This window comes from Vulpes lagopus, chromosome 1 (genome assembly GCF_018345385.1).
Source record: "Vulpes lagopus strain Blue_001 chromosome 1, ASM1834538v1, whole genome shotgun sequence".
Taxonomy (NCBI): domain Eukaryota; kingdom Metazoa; phylum Chordata; class Mammalia; order Carnivora; family Canidae; genus Vulpes; species Vulpes lagopus.
Genome location: NC_054824.1, coordinates 72,315,395 through 72,321,498, shown reverse-complemented (window position 1 = coordinate 72,321,498; position 6,104 = coordinate 72,315,395). Strand labels below are relative to the sequence as shown.

General features: G+C 43.6%; 1 long non-coding RNA gene across 1 annotated transcript; it reads left to right on the top strand.

Moving 5' to 3' along the window:
* The first annotated feature begins 882 nt into the window (after positions 1 to 882).
* On the top strand, positions 883 to 3,335 carry LOC121484602. The gene is made up of 3 exons (XR_005986078.1): positions 883 to 1,018; positions 3,049 to 3,140; positions 3,249 to 3,335. It is a non-coding gene; the product is annotated as an uncharacterized LOC121484602 (long non-coding RNA).
* The last annotated feature ends 2,769 nt before the right edge of the window (positions 3,336 to 6,104 follow it).

Sequence of the window (6,104 nt, the reverse complement as noted above, 5' to 3'; positions counted from 1 at the left end):
ACCTCAATGAGAGGTTGATTCCTCACGACTCATGCTACCCCCAAACCATCTTAAATTTTACCTGCCTCCAATCTTGCTACTTCAGCTTCAGAACAGAACCAGGAACTGTCTCATTCTAGATCATACACCAAGCCATGTCCTGAATTTAATCCAGTATGAATCACAGCTCCTGCCTCATTTGTTTACCCCAGACATAACTAGATGAGAGGTGACATACACAATTATGGAGTAAGAATACCCAATATGCTGAACTACTAGCTGGGGATGCAAGTGGGAGGGGCAGTGATGTTTAGAAAGAGTCAGTTTTAGTGTTTCACAGAAAGAGACCAGAACTGCAAAAAGTGGACTCAAAGCCTGGTGAGCCAGACCTCCTAAGGTTATGGCTTAGCTCTAGAGACTCCATATTGTAGTACAAGAGGATTCCTTGTGGAATAAGTTTTATCAGAATTAAATCCAAAATACCAGATGATCCTTAACTCGAATAAATCCAACCACATCATATGGGGAGACCCGTCATATAAATGGGAAGGATAACTATTGAAAATATTAAGCAGAGCAGATGATGACAGGCTACCAAAGATCCACATTAGTAGAGATTATTTTTGAATAGGAACAAGCCAAAATGTACCCACTAAAACCCATTGAGCAGCACTGATGACTCACAGACAAAACAAAACTATACCAGTGGTGGCCTTAGGATCACCAAAAATCAAGTAATTGACAACCTAGGCTCCACTGAGGACTACAGTACTGAACACCAGGTAACCTCTGCAGACCCGGCCACCTCTGAGGACGACGCCTCTGCAGACCCGGCCATCACCGAGGGCTCTTTTACTGCTGTCCTGGGAACCACCAAGAACTATATCACTAAACATCCAGACACTCGCCCTGAGAGAACAATTGCAATAACCTCAGTGAAACCCACTGGGCACCTGACACCTACGGTGTTGACATCCTCATTTCCCTGGCTGCCACCACAATGGCAGTTGCACTCCTTGTTGGACTTGGCTTCTTTGTGGTGAGTATTGGCCCAGAATGTAAAGGACATTATGGGCAAAGGGGTATCTGAGGAGGAAGATGTGGACATGAAGAGTTAAGCCATGATAAATTGTCAGAGGTGACGAAACCTACACAGAGAGAGCTTTAGAAAGACAGACAGAAGCAGATGTGGAAAAGGAGAGGAACAAGAAGCATAAAAAATGAGAGCAGCACTAAGGGAGAGAGGAAGGTGTTAGAGACAAAAGGGGATGGAGAGAAAGAGGGAAGGGGAAGAAAGTATGGAGAAAGATAAAGCAGACAGAAAGGAACATAAAAACACAAATACAGCAAGGCATGGAGAGTTATGGAGAAAGGCATAAACCATTAAGTATAGATAGATGTAAAAGTTCTGAAATTTTCATAAAAAGACAGGAAATTGGTGGTAAGAGGAAAAGAGGATGTAGAAACATTTTGGCCCACTTATGTCAAAAATGATATTTTGTATTGATTGCCAGCTCTGAAATTCTGCAAAAGTTTTTTTAAAACCAGGCTTGGGGGATCCCTGGGTGGCTCAGTGGTTTAGCACCTACCTTTGGCCCAGGGTGTGATCCTGGAGTCCCAGGATCAAGTCCTGCGTCAGGCTCCCGGCATGGAGCCTGCTTCTCCCTCTGCCTGTGTCTCTGCCTCTCTCTCTCTCTCTCTCTCTCTCTCTCTCTCTCTCTCTCTATGTCTATCATGAATAAATAAATAAAATATTTTTTTTAAATTTTTATTTATTTATGATAGTCACACACAGAGAGAGAGAGAGGCAGAGAGAGAAGCAGGCTCCATGCACCGGGAGCCCGACGTGGGATTCGATCCCGGGTCTCCAGGATCACGCCTTGGGCCAAAGGCAGGCGCTAAACCACTGCACCACCCAGGGATCCCAATAAATAAAATATTTAAAAAATAAAATAAAATAAAACCAGGCTTAGGTAGGTTTTTATGAACATGGCTACTCTATATTGGTGAGACAATTGGTAAGAGCTCTCAAAGCAGGGCTCTAGCTATTTTTCTGCCTCTAAGGGGCCCCATTGTTTCTACAAGAGGAGATAAAGAGACTCCATGCTAGCCTTGTGGCTTGCCTTTACTGACTTCTGGTCTAAGACCTATACCTTCAAGGTCTGACTTCTGCTGGATGGGGAAGGGCTGGTCCTTTTTGGTAGTCCTGACTAAAGATTAAGTTCTCATTGGAATCTTAACAAGTGACAGTTTACAGGACTAGCCAGCTCATGTAGATCATTAAAGCCTCATTAATTCTTATTGGTCATTGATGCCTCTATGCACGGACCTCTGCCCCAGGAGGCAAAGCCACAGCTTGAGATCAGTTTGTAAGTGTGATTTAAGCCAAAAGGAATGTATTATTCAGCTGAGGTGTTCATGTTTAATTCAAAAATCACACTATGAAACTAGAGCATTCTGATGGATAGTTGACAAGAGGAAAGTGGGAACAGTAGCCTCTATATGTACTTGACACACACACATGAGTCACATTCAGTATTCACTGGGAGAGGAAGGACCTCAGTATTACACAGACTAGTGGATTTCTACTTATGTGGATCACGATGAAAAATCGGACACTCTTGCTCCAGGTTGGTGGATACTTTCCTCCCTCCAAACCAGGCCTCTAAGTACTGATACAGAGCAGTCACTAGTAATCGCGCCTTCTTAATCTTTTATAAAGACTGAAAACAAGAGATGGCTCGAAAGCTCAGGAGTAAGAGGAAAGTTGTGTTTCCAACGTGCTAAATTTTTAACTTTTAAACATTTAACTGAAAATGTTGAAAACATAAAAATTATCTATATTTTCATCTTCCCCACTAATTCCATTTACCAAATAGTTTTCTTTTCCCTACATGACTTCAACATTTTGGAAATTTTGTATCTCTAGGGGTAAGTATCAAGATCTAAAGAAAATGGTGACATAGGAAGGAATCACAAAACTGGGAAGAGGAGCTGGATAGATCTTGATAACTCACCACAAGAGTTAAGAGAACTGTCTTAAAACCATACCACTTTTTTCTCCTCTAGAAAAGTTGTTTCCTGCATCCATTAAATCCATCCACCGGGATTTATTTTCCCCATGCCATGGATTGGAGTGCACCATGAAAAGGATTCCTGCAGTAAGTAACTGTAATGGGTTCTAGAGCCAATCGGTCCACCATCAGGCTCTGCAGGACCATGAATCATGACATGTATCCTAAGACCTCCACTTTTCTCCCCCACTCCAGAGCCCTGGAACCACCAGATGAGAAAGGTAGCTGGCCCTGGGAACAAGCATATCAGGAACACCCAAAAGGATGCCTGCCTGCTCCGAGTATCTCCTAATTCAGTCTGGCCATAGTTGCTTCCTCAGGAAAATTGCCTTTACCTATCTACCAGGTTTAGTCGTGAAAACTATTTGAAGGAGACAGACACAAATCAGGTGTAAGAGATATTCATTAATTCTGATCAAAGAAATAAAGCTGATGTTCATCTGCTTCCGTCTAGATGTCTTCATTCATTTAACAAAATGGAATGCCTAGCATGGGCCAAACACTCTATGTCTTTCTGTCTGACCAGTCCGAGTCAGTGTACCTGAAGGAGATAGCTTTCGCGTCTTTCAAGAACACTACACCCAAGTCCTCTCCACACCCTGGCCAAAGGATTATGTTTACAGGAAGTAGCTAACTGGTCATTCAACAAATATCTAGTGAGCATCTACAGTGGAAACAGGCCACTGTAGCAAATAACTGAGTTTCATCTCTGTCATGGTGTGAAATGAGGGACAAAGTCCTGATCTGACCTCTGACTTAGGGGAATATCTGTGCATATATGAATCACACAGGAAGGAATTTCCTTGGGCTGTGTGTTAGAAGACACTAAATTTCAAAGTCATAAAGAAACCAAAACTTACATGTATACAAAAATAAAATTGAATCCAGTGAAATGAAGGCAAAAATAAAGACTATAAAATGTAAATGTAAAAAATGAAAGTTTAAAAAAAGACAAAAAGATGGGGGATCCCTGGGTGGCTCAGCAGTTTAGTGCCTGCCTTCGGCCCAGGGTGTGATCCTGGAGTCCCAGGATTGAGTCCCACATAAGGCTCCCTGCATGGAGCCTGCTTCTCCCTCTGCCTGTGTCTCTGCCTCTCTCTCTCTGTGTCTCTGATGAATAAATAAATAAATAAAATTTAAAAAGACAAAAAGAGTTGATAAAATAAACTAGTTGAGGCGGGAAAAAAAGAAAGAATATTGGAAAATTTTAAACTGAAAGATAAGTGATTCCTAAGAAAAAAACTTCAAGTTCTACATACTATTTTCCCCCAGTCCTGGAGTTTTACAGTCCTGTTTGGTCCCTAAACTTGCTGTTCCGCTGTTCTGGTCCCTAAACTTGCTGTTCCCCTGTTCTTCCAGCTGGTCTTCTGGGGGAGGGCCGTGCCCTGCTGATCCTCAGGTATGTGTGCCTGGGCCGAGATGCACCACCCCTTGCGGGGTGCCGGGCTCAGTGGGAGCTGTCTGGTGTGCATGGCTTTTATTCCCTGAAGGCTTTCCCTGACTCTTTAGGGGTGAAAATAAAAACTGTCCACTCCCTAATCTCTAGACCTGGAGCTGAGCAGTGGGGGTATGTGCCAAACTCTGCAGACTCCTATGGTGTATGCCTACTCTGATCCTCCCAGGGGAAGGCAGAGGGTCACCCAGCCTGTTTCTGTCTTTTACAGGGCCTGGCATGGAAAGTATTCATGGGGTCAGCGTGCACCCACTCTGCCACTCCCAGGGGGAGCTGGAGGGTTGCTGCATTCTAGTCCTTTGCAGGGACCCAGTCAGGCCGCTGTTCCCAGTTTATGGCAGATTGAACGAGAGCCCCCTCCACCCTCCAGGGCTTGCTGACCTAAACCTGCTTCCTGCTCCAGTGCTCAGGAACTGCCAGCTCAGGCACCTCTGTTCTTTTTGTGACTCTGGGGACTTTGAGACCCTCTTGTCCCACCAGGGAGTCTGCCTGGTTCACCACTGAGCACCTTTTAGGCAAGGGAAGGCTCTCATGGGAGCAGATTTCTGAAGTCCTGATTTTGTGCTCCAGGGCTATATGGCTTTCCAGAAGCCAGCTGATGCAGATTCCCTCCTCCTGCTGTTTATCTTCCAATATGTCCTCTGGCTTCTCTTCTCTGCACTCCTATCTTGCAAACTGTGGTCGCTTTTCTATTTATAGAATACCAGCCATTCATTTCTTACATCCCAGGTTGAATTCATAGGTGTTCAGGATGATTTGACAGTTACCTAGATAAATTTAGGGGACCAGATGAAATGAGGACCCCCTCCTCTTCCACCATCTTGCCCCCTCCAGAGAGGAGCACCTCTTGAAAACTGCCTACTTCTGAGTGCCTCTGAGGAAGTTGGCTTGCCTTACAGCTCAAGGTGTCACACCCAGGTCACGTCTCATCTTGTACTTGCTAAGGGCTAAGGTTCATATGTCCATAAACAACTGCAATTTTTCATTGAATCTAAGACTCCATTAGCTAGTAAACACATCATTATTTCTTTTTTTAAAAAAAGATTTTATTTATTTATTCATGAGAGACATACAGAGAGAGGCAGAGACACAGGCAGAGGGAGGAGCAGGCTCCTTGCAGAGAGCCCAATGTGGGGGGCTCAATCCCCAGTCCCGGGATCCGGGATCATGCCCTGAGCTGAAGGCAGACACTCAATAGCTGAGCCACCCAGGCGTCCCAATATATCATTATTTCATGCAACATTGAGAAAGAAAAACAGTCCAAAAAAAAAAAAAAAAAAAAAGGAAAGAAAGAGAGAAAAGAAAAACAGTCAATTAAATGATGACATGCTGAAAACTTCTGAATTCACTCTGTGAGGCCAGCTTTACCTTGATCCCAAAACCAAAGACACCACCAAAAAGGAAAATTACAGACCAATATACCTGATAAACATGGATGTAATAATTCTCACTAAGATACATACAAGTCCATAGGATCCAACAGTACATCAAAAGGATTATTCACCATAACAAAGTGGTATTTATTCCTGGGTTGCAAGGGTGGTTCAACATCAGCAGATTATTCAATGTGATACATCACATCAATAAAAGAAAGGACA